Here is a 17540-nt window from a genome sequence, read left to right on the forward strand (position 1 = left end):
AACTATGTCAAATAAAAGTGGTGAGAGTGGGCGTCCTTGTCTTGTTCCTTATTTAGAGGAAATGCTTTCAGCTTTTCACCATTGAGTATGATGTTAGCTATGGGTTTGTCATATATGGCCTTTATTATATTGAGATATAGTCCCTCTGTGCCCACTCTCTGGAGAGTTTTTATCATAAATGGATGTTGAGTTTTATGAAGAGCTTTTTCTGCACCTCTTGAGGTGATCATATGGTTTTTATTCTTCAGTTTGTTAATGTGGTGTATCACATTGATTGATTTGTGGATATTGAAGAATCTTTGCATCCCTGGGATAAATCCTACTTGATCATGGTATATGATCCTTTTGATGTATTGTTGGAGTTGGTTTGCTAGTATTTTGTTGAGGATTCTTGCATCTATTTTTCATCAGTGATACTGGCCTGTAGTTTTATTTTTTTGTGATATATATATAATCTTAATTGGTTAAAATTTTTTTAAATTAATAAACCTTATCTTTTAGAGCAGTATTAGGTTTGTAGAAAATTTGAGCAGAAGATACAGAAAGTTCCCACATACCCTTTGCCCACCACACACACAAACACACACACACACACACACACACACACACACACACAGAGTTTCCCTGCCTTGCATTCATGTGGTACATTTGTTACAATTGATGAGCTGATATTGATACATGATTACTTTTAACATTTTTTTATTGAAGTATAGTTGATTTACAATGTTGTGCCAGTCTCTGCTGTACAGTAAAGTGGCTCAGTTATACATGTATAGACATTTTCTTTTAATATTCTTTTCCATTATGTTTTATCACAGGATATTGAATATAGTTCCTGTGCTATACAGTAGGACCTTGTTGTTTATCCAGATACATTATTATTAACTAAAGTTCTTAGTTGACATTAGGTTTCACCCTTGGCTTTGTACAGTTCAGTGGTTTTCGACACATGTATAATGGCATGTGTCCATCATTATTGTATTATACAGAATAGGGTCACTGCCCTAAAAATCCCCTGTGCTCCACCTCTTCCTCCCTCCCTCCCCCAACCTGGCAACCACTGATTTTTTTTTAAGTTTTTTTTTTTTTTAGATTTTTGGCCGCATTGGGTCTTCGATGCTGCGCATGGGCTTTCTCTAGTTGTGGCGAGCGGGGGTTACTCTTCATTGCAGTGTGCAGGCTTCTCATTGAGGTAGCTTCTCTTGTTGCTGAGCACGGGCTCTAGTCATGTGGGCTTCAGTAGTTGTGGCACGTGGGCTCAGTAGTTGTGGCTCACAGGTTCTAGAGTGCAGGCTCCGTAGTTGTGGCACATGGGCTTAGTTGCTCCGCGGCATGTGGAATCTTCCTGGACCAGGGCTTGAACCCATGTCCCCTGCATTGGCAGGTGGATTCTTTTTTTTTTTTTTGTGGTACTCAGGCCTCTCACTATTGTGGCCTCTCCCATTGCGGAGCACAGGCTCCGGACACGCAGGCTCAGCGGCCATGGCTCACGGGCCCAGCCGCTCCGCGGCATGTGGGATCTTCCCGGACCGGGGCACGAACCTATGTCCCCTGTATCGGCAGGCAGACTCCCAACCACTGCGCCACCAGGGAAGCCCAGGCAGGTGGATTCTTAACCACTGCGCCACCAGGGAAGTCCAACCACTGATCTTTTTATTGTCTCCATAGTTTTGCCTTTTTCAGAATGTCCTAGAGTTGGAATCATAGTGTGTAGCCTTTTGAGATTGGCTTCTTTAACTTAGTAATATGCATTTGAGGTTTCTCCGTGTCTTTTTGTGGCTTGATGGCTCATTTCTCTTTATCACTGAATAACATTTCATTGTCTGGATGTACCATACTTTATCCATTTACCTACTGAAGGATATCTTGGTTGCTCCCAGTTTTGGTCAGTTACAAATAAGGCTGTAAACATCCATGTGCAAATTTTTGTGTGGATACAGGTTTTCAACTCCTTTGGATAAATACCAAGGAGTGCCATTGCTGGATCATATGGTGAGAGTATGTTTAGTTTTGTAAGAAATCACCAACCTGTGAAATCGCCAACCTTCCAGAGTGGCTGGACCACTTTGCATTCCCACCAGCAATGGATGAGAGTTCCTGTAGCTCCACATCCTTGTCAGCACTTGGTGGTGTCAGTGTTCTGGATTTTGGCCATGCTCATAGATGTGCAGTGGTTTCTCATTTTAATTTGCATTTCCCTGATGACACAGGATGTAGAGCATCTTTTCATATGCTCATTGGTATCTTCTTTGCTGAGGTGTCTGTTTAGTTCTTCTGCCCATTTTTAGATTGGGTCATTTGTTTCCTTATTGTTGAGTTTGAAGCATGCTTTTTATATTTTCAGCACAAGTCCTGTATCAGATATGTGTTTTGCGGATTTTTTTTCTCCCAGTCTCTGGCTTGTCTTCTCATTCTCTTAGCAGTGCCTGTCACAGGGCAGGAAGTCCAGCTTGTCAAACCTTTTTTTAAAAAAATGTTTATGTATTTATTTGGTTGTGCTGGGTCTTAGTTGTGGCACGTGGGCTCCTTAGTTGCGGCTCACTGTCTCCTTAATTGTGGCATGCGAACTCTTAGTTGCGACATGCGTGTGAGATCTAGTTCCCTGATCAGGGATTGAACCCGGGCCCCCTGCATTGGGAGCGTGGAGTCTTAACCACCGCGCCACCAGGGAAGTCCCTATCAATCCTTTCTTTCATGGATCGTGGGGGTGTTGAGGCTGCAGGTGGAAGTGCTGTGTCTCAGTCACACGGGTGGGTACAGATCACATCTGGGAGAGCTCGGCTGGCGCCAGGGCCTTTCAGGTGGCCTGTGGGTGCCGGAAGAGAGACATAGCAGGAGGGAAGAGGGAGTCAGCTGAAAGTTTTGGTTTGAGATCAGAATGATCTGAGCGTGGGTGAGCGCTGAGGGGAAGGGCCCCTGGGCTGGGGCTGCCGTAACAAAGGACCACCAACTCAGATGGCATCAAACAAGAGGGGCTTATTAAGGTGTCGGCAGGTGTCTGAAGGCTCTGAAAGAGGATGCTTCCTGTCTCCTCCAGCTTCTGGTGGCCGGCAATCCCTTGGTGCTCCTTGGCTTGTAGACCATCACACCAGTCTCTGCCAGCATCTTCATGTGGCCTTTTTTTTTTTAATATTTATTTTTTTATTTAGGCTGCACCGGGTCTTAGTTGTGGCATGTGGGATCTAGTTCCTGACCAGGGATCAAAGCTGGACCCCCTACATTGGGAGCGCAGAGTCTTATCCATTGGACCACCTGGAAAGTCCCTTCATATGGCCGTTTCCTTGTGTGTCTGTGTCGGGTTTCCCTCTTATAAGGTCACCAGTCATTAGATAAAGGCCCACCCTACTCCAGTATGACTTCATCTTAACTAATGAAATCTGCCATGACTTGTTTCCAAATAAAACCCACTTCTCAGGTGCCAGGGGTTGGGCTTTGAACATATCTTTTTGGAGGACACAATTTGACCTGCAGCAGAGCGGGGACCCTGGCAGGTGATGACAAGGCAGGAGCAGAGGCCATGGGAGTTAGGGGGAGGGTTAGGCGGTGAGGAGTCCAGGGTGTGGAGGACAGAGCGCTGGGAGTGTCCTTGTTGGGGACTTTGGGACCCTGAATGATGCAGATCTGAGGGTGCTAGGTAGCCCCAGAGGGAGAAGGGGAGTGAACGGGGGAGGGGGACATGATAGAGACTGGAGAGGAAGTTGGTGATGGCAATGGGGAGAGGATGACTTGGGGGGGGAGTGTGGGTAGCAGAAGTAGGCAGAAGAGCCTTTGGGAATGGACAAACTGTCCTGCTCACCAGGGGTGCCAGTCATTGTCCTGATTGCAAAGAGAGACTTAGGACCTAAGACAGAAGAGGCTGTGCAGTGGCAGCCAGGAGTGGGGCCCGAGGGAGCACTCTGTCCAGAGTTCTTTCAGTTCTGGGAACGTTCACCCCCTCTCTTCCCTTTGATCTCCCACATGGCCAAATTTCCATGTCCATATGGAGTCTCACCTGTTTGCACCACTGCATAGTTCCCTTGCATGGTCCTGATAAAGTTCATTCTACTCTCTGACACTTCAGTGCGGTATTTGGCCACTTTGAACTCTGTTGCTTTTATCATCCTTTTATATCCACGCTTAGTATCTGCTGTGGACTAAATGTGTCCCCCCAAGTTCATGCTGACTCCTACTCCCTCCCTTCTGTGGGATGGTGTTGGGAGATGGGGCCTTTGGGAGGTCATTAGTCATGAGGGTGGGGCCCCATGATGGGATTAGTGCCCAGTCTGTGGATTCTGTTATAGCAGCCTGAGCAGGCACTGAATTATTATGAAATTTACTGAACTCACCTGTGCCGAGTTCCCAGCCCATCTGGTGTGTCATCATTGCTCAGGGGTGGCGTCTTTTATTATTAATAAGATTGTGCCCTATCTTAAACTTGGGGTGGTTTTCATGGTAAGCCTCTTCCCCTGGGGTGGGGACCTGTTCGGGGCTGGCGTTAGTGACTGATGGCTCGGACAGGACCCAGAAACCACCATTCCCTGAGAGGCCACAGGGCCATGAAGGGGAACATTCTGGCATTGCTGCTGCTGAGCCCAGCAACAGTGGTATGGATGTTCTCACCAGACGGCAGCTTGCTGACTGGCACCCCGAGTGAGGTGAGTCCCTGGTCTTGGTGTGGGCACCTTCCCTCTGTGGGGATGCTGCATGGTCCTGCCAGAGGCTGGCCAGATGGAGGCCCAGGCAGCCAGCTGGCTGATGTCTGAGTTGGGCAGGGCATTTTCTGAGGGTGCAACTCCAGAAGCCCACTCGAAAGTTCATTTGCCCCCTTAAACAGCCGATCTCTCTGAGCTGGTCTCCTCCCATGCACATCGGGGATATTGTCACCCCTTCTGTGGGTTGTGCGGGTGGGCCCTGTGTATGATGAGGCCACAGGTCTTTGGGGGTAGGAGTGTGGTGGCCTGGAGGACTTGGGGATGCGTGGGGTCACCTGGCCTCTGTCTCCCCAACTCCCTGCAGCCCTGCCCACTCAGGATCTTGTCCTCTCCATGAGGGGAACCCAGTAGAAGATGGGATGTTTGCTGGGCTTCTGATGAGTTGGTTGTAAATGAATGAGTGGAAAATCCCTCCTCCTTCAGAAGGACTTTCCTTTTTTTTTTTTAAGATTTTTTTCACATGGACCACTTTCTTTTAAAATAAATTTATTTATTTTTGGCTGTGTTGGGTCTTCGCTGCTGCGCATGGGCTTTCTCTAGTTGTGGCTCACGGGCTCTAGAGCGCCGGCTCAGCAGTTGTGGCGCATGGGCTTAGCTGCACTGCAGCATGTAGGATCTTCCTGGACCAGGGCTCGAACCCGTGTCCGCTGCATTGGAAGGCGGATTCCCAGCCACTGCGCCACCGAGGAAGTCCTCACATGGACCACTTTTAAAGTCTTTATTGAATTTGTTACACTATTGCTTCTGTTTTTATGTTTTTGTTTTTTGGCCGCGAGGCATGTGGGATCTTAGCTCCCAGACCAGGTATCGGACCCACACCCCCTGCACTGGAAGGCGCAGTCTTAACCACTGGACCTCCAGGGAAGTCCCAGGACTTTCCATTTTCTCAAGGGTGGACGCCTCTCCTTCCCAGCCTGGAGTCAGCAGCCATCCAAGGCTGGGCTCCGGTTTCCCTCAAGTCCCTGGGCCTCTTAGGGGCTGGAGGGGCTGCCCTGACACACGGGGTCTCTCTCACACCTCTTTTTAGCCAACTAGTTGCTGCATGTCTTGAGGTTCTGTGGGGACACAGAAGGAGCTGTGAGGCCCCAACATCCCAAGAACTCACGGTCCCCGTTGGGGGATGGTGACTTGTTCCCTGGGTGTTCACTCCATGCCCTCAGTGGGCCTGGGCCTGTGTGGACCCGAGACAGGTCCGGGTGAGGTGGGACGAGCCCGTCTGACAGCAGAGAGCCACGTTCAGCCTCCAGACCTGCATCAGAGAGATTCTGGAACCTCCAGCTGGTAGGTGATCACCGTCAGGCACCCACAGTGCCGGCCAGGTTGGAGGGCGGGCTCAGAACAACGCTGCGTGTGCTGGTTCCCCTCCTCAGCCAGCTCCGTAAGCGTGTGGGGTGGCGTAGGACTCAGGAGTGTTTGAGGGTGTGGCCGTGAACTTCACCCCGAGGGGTGGGTGTTGCCGAATCCTTCCCAAAGGAATGTCCACGGAGAAATAATGCTGGAGACCTGGCCTTGCTTGGTAACACTGTCCATGCCTCCACGTTCCCTGGGCCAGGGCTCCCCGGCACTGCTGACATGGGGGCCATCCTGGGCGCTGTGGGGTTTGGAGTGGCATCCCTGGCCCCGCCCCCTCGATGCCGGGAGCCCCCCAGTGGTAACAATCTCAGAGGTCGCCGGACATGTCCGCGTGTCCAGGGGCAAGCTCACCTGGGTGAGAACAGGCAGGTTCACACCTTAAGGCAGGGTGTGTTTATTTGGCTTCTGCTCTTGCTGGAGTGTTCCCCGGATTCGGGAGCCGTGGCAACAGCACTGGGACCTGCCCTCAGTGAAGAGCCCTCCCCAGGCGGCCACGTTTCCCCAGCAGTGACTCGACCTCCTGTTTCCTGATCCCCTTGGCGTGCAGGGTGAGGGCGGCTGGGGGATTTGGTCCCGTGAAAACCATCACCTGTGTCCACAGACGTTTGGGTCCCCGTTGGCAGGTCTAGGGTCAGATTTGCCTATCCTCGGAGCCCTGGAGATGGCAGAATCGGCTCCAGTCTGAGGGAAGGATTTGTAGTTCGGGGCTGTGTCCTCCTACACCTTCCATCCCGCATCTTCCTGTGCGATCAGGAAGCCCCACAGACCTCCCAGGATCTCCCAGTGGGACCAAGAAGAGTCAGGGACTCTGGATGGAAAAATTCTCCAGGGCACCTGGAGAAAAAACTAAATTAAACTAAAAAAAAAAAAAAAGTATTTGTCATTTCTACCCTTTGTTACCAACATCAGCAGACCCCTTGGAGGTCAACACCAGCCCTGTTCTCTATCCAGTGGTGGATGCTGCTTCCCCACATTTCCCTTCACATTTTGGGGCCCATGTTTTAAGATATCTCTATGGGGTTTGCCTGGTTTTACTCACCTTTGTCCAGCCATTTCTTTCTTTCTTTCTAACATGTTAAAATTGAGATATAATTCACATACAATAAAAGTCACCATTTTAAACTGTCCAATTCACTTGTTTATAGTATATTCACAGGGTTGTGCAGCCATCACCACTATCTAGTTCCAGAACATTCTCATCACCCCCAAAACAAGACCCCCTGCCCATTAGTAGTCAGTCCCCACCCTCCTTCCCCAGCCCCTGACAACCACAGATGCACTCTCTGTAGATTTGCCTGTTCTGGATGGGTTTTTTTTTTAATTTTTAAAAATTATTTTTATTTTATTATTATTATTTTTGGTTGCATTGGGTCTTCGTTGCTGCGCATGGGCTTTCCTTAGTTGTGGCGAGCAGGGGCTACTCTTCATTATGGTGCACGGACTGCTCATTGCAGTGGATTCTTTAGTTGTGGTGCACAGGCTCTAGGCGCGCAGGCTTCGGTAGTTGCAGCACGCAGGCTCAGTAGTTGTGGCATGTGGGCTCAGTGGTTGTGGTGCATGGGCTTAGTTGCTCTGCGGCATGTGGGATCTTCCCGGACCAGGGATCAAACCCATGTCCCCTGCGTTGGCAGGTGGAATCTTAACCACTGCGCCACTAGGGAAGTCTTTTCTGGATGTTTTACGTCAGTGGAATCACACTCTGTGTGTCCTCCTGTGTCTGGCTTCTCTCACTGAGCATCGTGTTCTCAAGGTCCATCCATGTTGTAGTGAGTGTCAGTGCTTTTCTCCTTTTCATGGCTGAGTTTGTATGCATGGACACATAGTGTTTATCTGTTCACCAATTGATGGACATTTGGGTTGTTTCTACTTTTTGGCTGTTGTGAATCATGCTGATGTGAACATTTGGGTACAAGTTTTTGTGTGGACATCTGTTTTCATTTCTCTTGTAACTCCATGTTTAACTTCTTGGGGAACTTCCAAACTTTTCCACAGTGGCTGCACAGTTTAACATTCCCACCAGCAGTGCATGAGGTCCACCTTCTCCACATCTTCGCCAACACTCTTTTGTATGAGTTTTTGTTTTCGGCCATGCTGTGCAGCATGGGATCAAATCTGCACCCCATGCAGTGGAGGCATGGAGTCTTAACCGCTGGATCACCAGGGAAGTCCCTGTATGAGTATTCTTTTTTTTTTTAAATAAATTAATTAATTTATTTAGTTTTGGCTGCATTGGGTCTTTGTTGCTACGTGTGGGTTTTCTCTGGTTGCAGCGAGCGGGGGCTACTCTTCGTTGGCGGTGTGCGGGCTTCTTATTGAGGTGGCTTCGTTGTTGCCGAGCACAGGCTCTAGGCGCGTGGGCTTCAGTAATTGCGGCTCGTGAGCTCTAGAGCACAGGGTCAGTAGTTTTGGCACACGGGCTTAGTTGCTCCGTGGCATGTGGGATCTTCCTGGACCAGGGATCAAACCTGTGTCCCCTGCATTGGCAGGCAGATTCTTAACCACTGAGCCACCAGGGAAGTCCCTGTATGAGTCTTCTTGATCCTACTTTGTGTGAAGTGGTATCATTGTCGTTTTGATTTACATTTCCCTGTTAAGTAGTGATGTTGAGCATCTTTTCATCTGCTTATTAGCCATTTATATGTCTTATTTGGAGAAATGTGTATTAAAATCCTCTGTCCATTTTTAATTGTTTTCTTTTTATTTTTCAGTGTCACTCTCTTTTTCTAAGACTTTAGTAATTTTTTTGTCCATTTTATTGTAGACTGGAGGACTCAGCTTACAACCAAGGAGTCAACTTCGAAACAGGATATTTTTGGAGAAAAGACATTTGAGGGCATAAAAATGGTAAGATTCTGGAGGGATAGCTACTGGTCCTTTGCTCTTGGTAAAGTCAGTTGGGATCAGGAGAGAAATGTGAGGCAAATGACTTTTATTCAAGACAAAATTGTATCTCTGGGGAAAGTCTTTGAAAAGTATGAATCAGGAGAAAACTAATGCAAACTTTTTCTGCCTAAAGCCAGTTGGCAGATGTTTTTGGTTTTGAGGTCCATGGGTTTTCTATGACAACACCTGGCCTCTGCTGTTCAGGCAATAAAGGAAGGAACGTGTCCGTGTTCCAGTAACCCCCTTTTTCCCTCCCAGTAATCCTTTATTTACATGGGGTTGGATTTGGCCGGCAGGCCAGAGTTTGCCGGCCCCACCCTAAACCTAACTCAAAAGTTTTTTTTCCTGGAACATTCCCAGAAGTAAACATTTCCACAGACGTTCCTCAGTTGGAGTGAGTGTTTGAAGGAGAATTCAGAATTAAACAGGGATCCAAAACCCACTTCCTGTAATCTGCCTCAAGAGAGCCACAAATGTGATGGAGTCTCTGGCAATAAATTCACCCTCCTCGCTTCACACACACTTACTAAGGACCCAGGCCCCTCTCACACTCGCTCACACTTGCCCAGACCCAGAGACTATGCGTCTGTGATCACGGCCGGGCTTGTGCTGGGGAAGGCCCTATGGGGCAGAAGAGCCTCCAGGAGGAGCCTGGATGTGATGCGGCACAAGCACCGGCAGGAAACTTGGGAAGTCCGTCATCCTTCCGGAAGCACGTGAGAACCCACCGGGGGAGGCCCTGCAAGGATGCCCAGTGCTCAGAGCCTTCAACCCACACAAAATGTATTAATAGTCCTACAGTGAGATGTAGAAAGAGTCATCCTAAGTGGGATAGATAATACTACAAAGCAGTGTACAAAAGTTGAGGTCAGATTTTCCCAAAAATTAATGCAGAAATGATCTTCGTTACTGCAAAATGAGTTGCCAAAATTACACATTCAAAGACTTGTGGATTTTGGAATTGCAGATAAGGGTCTGGGGAGCTCTATAAAATTTCTAAACCTGTATGCACCTAATAACTTGGCCTCAAAATACTGTAAGAAAAAAAAAAAGACAGAATTAAAGGAGAAAGTGCAAAATTCACAGTCAAAATGGGAGATTTAGGGCTTCCCTGGTGGCGCAGTGGTTGAGAGTCCGCCTGCCGATGCAGGGGATGTGGGTTCGTGCCCTGGTCCGGGAAGATCCCACATGCCGTGGAGCAGCTGGGCCCATGAGCCATGGCCGCTGAGCCTGCGCATCCGGAGCCTGTGCTCTGCAACGGGAGAGGCCACCACAGTGAGAGGCCTGCATACCACAAAAAAAAAAAGAGAGAGAGATTTAGGCTCAACTCTCTGAGTAAGAGTAAGTTCCAGCAGTTAAAAATTAGTTTCCACAGTTGTTTTTCAGGTTTTCTCATAGCTTGATCTAATGCACTTATGTAAAACTATTAAACCAACAATTAGAAAATACACAATCGTAATGAACCCACATGGAGAGTTAACGTTAAAGTAACAACATATTGGACGCATCAGGGATTGCAAGCATCCTTAAAACAATGGCTTCAAGAGGGATCTATAGGGCTTCCTTGGTGGCACAGTGGTTGAGAATCTGCCTGCTAATGCAGGGGACACAGGTTCGAGCCCTGGTCTGGGAGGATCCCACATGCCGCGGAGCAACTAGGCCCGTGAGCCACAACTACTGATCCTGCACGTCTGGAGTCTGTGCTCCGCAACAAGAGAGGCTGCCATAGTGAGAGGCCCGCTCACCGCGATGAAGAGTGGCCCCTAGGGGCTTCCCTGGTGGCGCAGTAGTTGAGAGTCCGCCTGGTGATGCAGGGGACACAGGTTCGTGCCCTGGTCCGGGAAGATCCCACACGCCGCGGAGCGGCTGGGCCCGTGAACCATGGCCGCTGAGCCTGAGCGTCCGGAGCCTGTGCTCTGCAACGGGAGAGGCTGCAACAGTGAGAGGCCCGTGTACCGCAAAACAACAAAAAAAAAGAGTGGCCCCTGCTTGCCACAACTAGAGAAAGCCCTTGCATAGAAACGAAGACGCAACACAGCAAAAATAAATTAATTAATTAATAAACTCCTACCCCCAACATCTTCAAAAAAAAAAAAAACGTATCTATAGGGACTTCCCTGGTGGTCCAGTGGGTAAGACGCCAGGCTCCCAATGCAGGGGACCTGGGTTTGATCCCTGGTCGGAGAACTAGAACCCGCATGCATGCTGCAACTAAGAGTTCACATGCCATGATGAAGAAGTCCGCAGGCTGCAACTAAGAGTACACATGCTGCTGCGAAGATCCCACGTGCTGCAATGAAGACCTGGCTCAGCCAAAATAGATAAATAAATAATTTTTTTTTTTTTTAAAGAGGGATCTATGTAGTGACAAACAGCAGTGTGGGGACTTCCCTGGTGGCACAGTGGTTAAGAATCCACCTGCCAGTGCTGGGACATGGGTTCGAGCCCTGGTCTGGGAAGATCCCACATGCCACGGAGCACCTAAGCCCATGCACCACAACTACTGAGCCTGCGCTCTAGAGCCCATGAGCTACAACTACTGAGCCCATGTGCCACAACTACTGAAGCCCGCACGCCTAAAGCCCAAGCTCCGCAACAAGAGAAACCAATGCAGTGAGAAGCCCACGAACCACAGCAAAGAGTAGCCCCCACTCACTGCAACTAGAGAAAGCCTGCGCGCAGCAACGAAGACCCAACACAACCAAATAAATAAATAAAAATTAAAAACAAACAAAAAACAGCAGTGTGACCTGATTTTGGTGGCAGGTGCAAGAACCTACACATGTGGTAAAATGGCACAGGACTCCACACATGTAAACACACACACAAATGTGTGCATGTGAAACTGGCGAAATCTGAATAAGGCCTTTGTATTGTACCAAAGCCAATCTCTTGGTTTTGACACCACACTGTAGTTACATAAGATGTTACCGCTGGGGGAAGCTGCAGAAAAAACACACGAGAGGTCTCTGTACTATTACTGCATCTTCCATTGACAGATGAACAGATAAAGATGTGGTACACATATACAATGGAATACTACTTGACCATAAAAAAGAATGAAATAATGCCATTTGCAGCAACATGGATGGACCTAGAGATTCTCATACTAAGTGAAGTAAGTCTGAAAGAGAAGGAAATACCCAATGATGTCACTCATATGTTGAATCTAAAACAGGACAGAGATGTACTTACCTACGAACTAGAAACAGACTCGCAGACATAGAGAACAGACCTGTGGTTGCCAAGGGGGAGAGGGGATAGGGAAGGGCTGGACTGGGAGTTTGGGATTAGCAGATGCAGTCTATAATACATAGAATGGATAAACAACAGGTCTTACTATACAACACAGGGATCTATATTCAATGTACAGCAGTAACAATGTCCTGTGATAAACCATAATAGAAAAGAATAGGAAAAAGAATGTATATATACATTCCTTAACATGGGAAAGGAAATAGTCACCCAAGTCCAGGAAGCACAGAGTCCCATACAGGATAAACCCTAGGAAAAACACACCAAAGCACATATTATTCAAACTAACAAAAATTAAATTCAAAGAAAAAGTATTAAAAGCAGCGAGGGAAAAACAAAAAATAACATACAAAGGAATCCCCATAATGTTATCAGCTGATTTTTCAGCAGAAACTCTGCAGGCCAGAAGGGAGTGGCAGGATATACTTAAAGTGATGAAAGAGGAAAACCTACAACCAAGGTTACTCTACCAGCAAGGATCTCATTCAGATTCGATGGAGAAATCAAAAGCTTTTCAGACAAGCAAAAGCTAAGAGAATTCAGCACCACCAAACCAGCTTTACAACAAATGCTAAAGAAACTTCTCTAGGCAGGAAACACGAGGAGAAAAGGACCCACAAGAACATACCCAAAGGGACTTCCCTGGTGGCGCAATGGTTAAGAATCTGCCTGCCAATGCAGGGGACACAGGTTTGAGCCCTGGTCCGGGAAGATCCCACATGCCATGGAGCAACTAAGCCCGTGTGCCATAACTACTGAGCCTGTGCGCAACAACGACTGAAGTCTGCATGCCTAGAGCCCGTGCTCTGCAACAAGAGAAGCCACGACCATGAGAAGCCCATGTACCACAACGAAGAAGTTGCTGCAACTAGAGAAAGCCCGCACACAACAAAGAAGACCCAATGCAGCCAAAGATACATAAATTAAATAAATAAACAAACAAACCCAAAACAATTAATAAAATGGTAATAGGAACATACATATCGATAATAACCTTGAATGTAAATGGATTAAATGCCCCAAACAAAAAACACAGACTGGCTGAATGGATACAAAACAAGACCCATATATATGCTGTCTACAAAGAGACCCACTTCAGAGCTAGGGACACATACAGACTGAAAGTGAAGGGATGGAAAAAGATATTCCATGCAAATGGAAATCAAAAGAAAGCTAGAGTAGCAATACTCGTATCAGATAAAATAGACTTTAAAATAAAGACTGTTACAAGAGATAAGGAGGGACACTACATAATTATCAAAGGATCAAAGAAGAAGACATAAGAACCATAAATGTTTATGCACCCAATAAAGGAGCTCCTCAATACATAAGGCAAATGCTAACAACATGAAAGGAGAAATCGACAGTAACACATTAATAGTAGGGGACTTTAACACCCCACTTACACAAATAGACAGATCATCCAAACAGAAAATAAACAAGGAAACACAAGCTTTAAATGACACAATAGACCAGATAGGTCTAATTGATATTTATAGAACATTCCACCCAAAAGTGGCAGAATACACTTTCTTCTCAAGGGCACACAGAACATTCTCCAGGATAGATCACATCTTGGGTCACAAATCAAGCCTTGGAAAATTTAAGAAAATTGAAATCATATCAAGCATCTTTTCTGACCACAACACTATGAGATTGGAAATCAATTACAGGAAAAAATACTGTAAAAAACACAAATACATGGAGGCTAAACAGTGTGCTACTAAATAACCAAGAGATCACTGAAGATATCAAAGAAAAAAATTAAAAAATACATAGAAACAAATGACAGTGAAAACATGATGACCCAGAACCTATGGGACGCAGCAAAAGCAGTTCTAAGAGGGAAGTTTATAGCAATTCAATCTCACCTCAAGAAACAAGAAAAATCTCAAACAATCTAACCCTACTCTTAAAACAACTAGAGAAAGAAGAACAAAGAAAACCCAAAATCAGCAGAAGGAAAGCAATCATAAAGATCAGAGCAGAAATAAATGAAATGAAGAAAACAATAGCAAAGATCAATAAAACTAAAAGCTGGTTCTTTGAGAAAAACAAAATTGATAAACCCTTAGCTAGACTCATCAAGATAAAAAGGGAGAGGATGCAAATCAATAAAATCAGAACTGAAAAAGGAGAAATCACAACGGACACTGCAGAAATACAAAGGATTATAAGAGACTATTACAAACAACTATATGCCAATAAAATGGACAACCACGAAGAAATGGACAAATTCTTGGAAAGGTACAATTTTCCAAGACTGAACCAGGAAAGAATTAGAAAATATAAACAGACCTATCACAAGTAATGAAATTGAGGCCATAATTAGAAACCTTCCAACAAACAAAAGTCCAGGACCAGATGGCTTCACAGGCAAATTCTATCAAACATTTAGAGAGGAGCTAACACCGATCCTTCTCAAACTCTTCCAAAAACTTGCAGAGGGAGAAACACTCTCAAATTCATTCTACGAAGCCACCATCACCCTGATACCAAAACCAAAAAAAAGATATCACAAAAAAGAAAATTACAGACCAGTATCACTGATGAACGTAGATGCAAAAATGCTGAACAAAATACTAGCAAACAGAATCCAACAGCACATCAAAAGGATCATACACTATGATCAACTGGGGTTTATCCCAGGGATGCAAGGATTCTTCAATATGTGCAAATCAATCGATGTGATACATCACATTAACAAATTAAGGAATAAAAACCATATGATCATTTCAACAGATGCAGAAAAAGCTTTTGACAAAATACAACACCCATTTATGATAAAAACTCTCCAGAAAATGGGCATAGAGGGAACCTACCTCAACATAATAAAGGCCATATATGATAAACCCACAGCAAGCATCATACTCAATGGTGAGAAACTGAAAGCATTTCCACTAAGATCAGGAACAAGAAAAGGATGTCCACCCTTGCCACTCTTATTCAACATAGTTTTGGAAGTCCTAGCCACAGCAGTCAGAGAAGAAAAAGAAATAAAAGGAATACAAATTGGAAAAGAAGAAGTAAAACTGTCACTGTTTGCTGATGACATGATAGTGTACATAGAAAATCATAAAGATGCCACCAGAAAACTACTAGAACTAATCCATGAATTTGGTAAGGTTGCAGGATACAAAATTAATGCACAGAAATCTCTGGCATTCCTATACACCAACAATGAAAAATCAGAAAGAGAAATCAAGGAAACACTCCCATTTACCATTGCAAGAAAAAGAATAAAATACCTAGGAATAAACCTGCCTAAGGAGGTGAAAGACTCATACTCAGAAAACTATAATACACTGGTGAAGGAAATCAAAGATGACATAAGCAAATGGAGAAATATACCATGTTTTTGGATTGGAAGAATCAATATTGTGAAAATGACTGTAGTACCCAAAGCAATCTACAGATTCAGTGCAATTCCTATCAAACTACCAATGGCATTTTTAACAGAATTAGAACAAAAATCTTACAATTCGTATGGCAACACAAAAGACCCTGAATAGCCAAAGCAATCTTGGGAAAGAAAAACGGAGTTGGAGGAATCAGGCTCCCTGACCTCAAACTATACCACAAAGCTACAGTAATTAAGACAGTATGGTACTGGCTCAAAAACAGAAATATAGATCAATGGTACAGGATAGAATGCCAGAGATAGACCCATGCACATATGGGCACCTAATTTATGACAAAGGAGTCAAGAACATACAATGGAGAAAAGACAGCCTCTTCAATAAGTGCTGCTGGGGAAACTGAACAGCTACATGTAAAAGAATGAGATTAGAACACTACCTAACACCATACACAAAAATAAACTCCAAATGGATTAAAGACTTAAATGTAAGACCAGACACTATAAAACTCTTAGAGGAAAACATAGGAAAAACACTCTTTGACATAAACCACAGCAAGATCTTTTTTGACCCACCTCCTAGAATAATGGAAATAAAAACAAAAATAAACAAATGGGACTTAAAACCTTTTGCACAGCAAAGGAAACCATAAACAAGACAAAAAGACAACCCTCAGAATGGGAGAAAATATTTGCAAATGAAACAACAGACAAAGGAGTAATTTCCAAAATATACAAACAGCTCATGGAGCTCAATATCAAAAAAATCCAGTTAAAAAATTGGGGGAAGACCTAAATAGACATTTCACCAAGAAAGACATACAGATGGCCAAGAGGCACATGAAAAGATGCTCAAGATCACTTATCACTAGGGAAATGCAAATCAAAACTGCGATGAGGTATCACCTCACACTGGTTAGAATGGCTATTATCCAAAAATCTCGAAATAGTAAATACTGGAAAGGGTGTGGTGAGAAGGGAACCCTCTTGCACTGTTGGTGGGAATGTAAATTGATACAGCCCCTATGGAGAACAGTATGGAGGTTCCTTAAAAAACTAAAAATAGGGGCTTCCCTGGTGGCGCAGTGGTTGAGAGTCTGCCTGCTGATGCAGGGGACACAGGTTCGTGCCCCGGTCCGGGAAGATCCCACACGCCGCGGAGCGGCTGGGCCCATGAGCCATGGCTGCTGAGCCTGCGTGTCCGGAGCCTGTGCTCCGCAGCTGGAGAGGCCACAACAGTGAGAGGCCCGCGTACCACAACAACAACTACAACAACAACAACTAACTACAAACAGAACTACCGTGTGACCCAGCACTCCCACTACTGGGCGTATACGCTGAGAAGACCATAATTCAGAAAGCGACACGCACCCCAATGTTCACAGCAGCTCTGTTTACAATAGCCCGGACCTGGAACCAACCTGAATGTCCATCAACAGATGCATGGATAAAGAGGATGTGGCACGTATATACAATGGAATATTACTCAGCCATAAAAAGAAATGAAATTTAGTCATTTGTGGTGAGCTGGATGGACCTAGAGGGTCATACAGAGTGAAGTAAGTCAGAGAAAAACAAATACCGTATGCTAACGCATATATATGGAATCTAGGGAGAAAAAATTGGAACTGATGTACCTAGTGACATGGCAGGAATAAAGAGGTAGACAGAGAGAATGGACTTGAGGACATGGGGTGGGAGGGCCAAGCTGGGGCGAAGTGAGAGTAGCATCAACATATATACACTACTGAACGTAAAATAGATAGCTAGTGGGAAGCAGCCGCATAGCACAGGGAGATCGGCTCTGAGCTTTGCGATGACCTAGAGGGGTGGGATAGGGAGGGTGGCACGGAGGCTCAAGAGGGAGGGGATGTGGGGACATGTGTATGCATATGGCTGATTTGCTTTGTTGTGCAACAGAAACTAACACAGTATTGTGAAGCAATTATACTCCAGTAAAGATCTATTAAAACAAAAAGATACATGTACCCCTATGTTCA

The 17540-nt window shown here is 45.6% G+C and overlaps 1 long non-coding RNA gene across 3 annotated transcripts in view; it reads left to right on the plus strand.

The window, feature by feature from the left end:
• LOC309805741 overlaps positions 1 to 17540 on the plus strand; it is a 42423-nt gene that overhangs the window by 10781 nt on the left and 14102 nt on the right. For all 3 annotated transcript variants that reach the window (XR_014294291.1, XR_014294292.1, XR_014294293.1), the window contains exon 2: positions 8806 to 8888. This is a non-coding gene — a long non-coding RNA (uncharacterized lncRNA). The remainder of the gene's footprint in view (positions 1 to 8805; positions 8889 to 17540) is intronic.

Source organism: Mesoplodon mirus, assembly GCF_964341445.2.
Source record: "Mesoplodon mirus genome assembly, chromosome: 5".
Classification (NCBI taxonomy): domain Eukaryota; kingdom Metazoa; phylum Chordata; class Mammalia; order Artiodactyla; family Ziphiidae; genus Mesoplodon; species Mesoplodon mirus.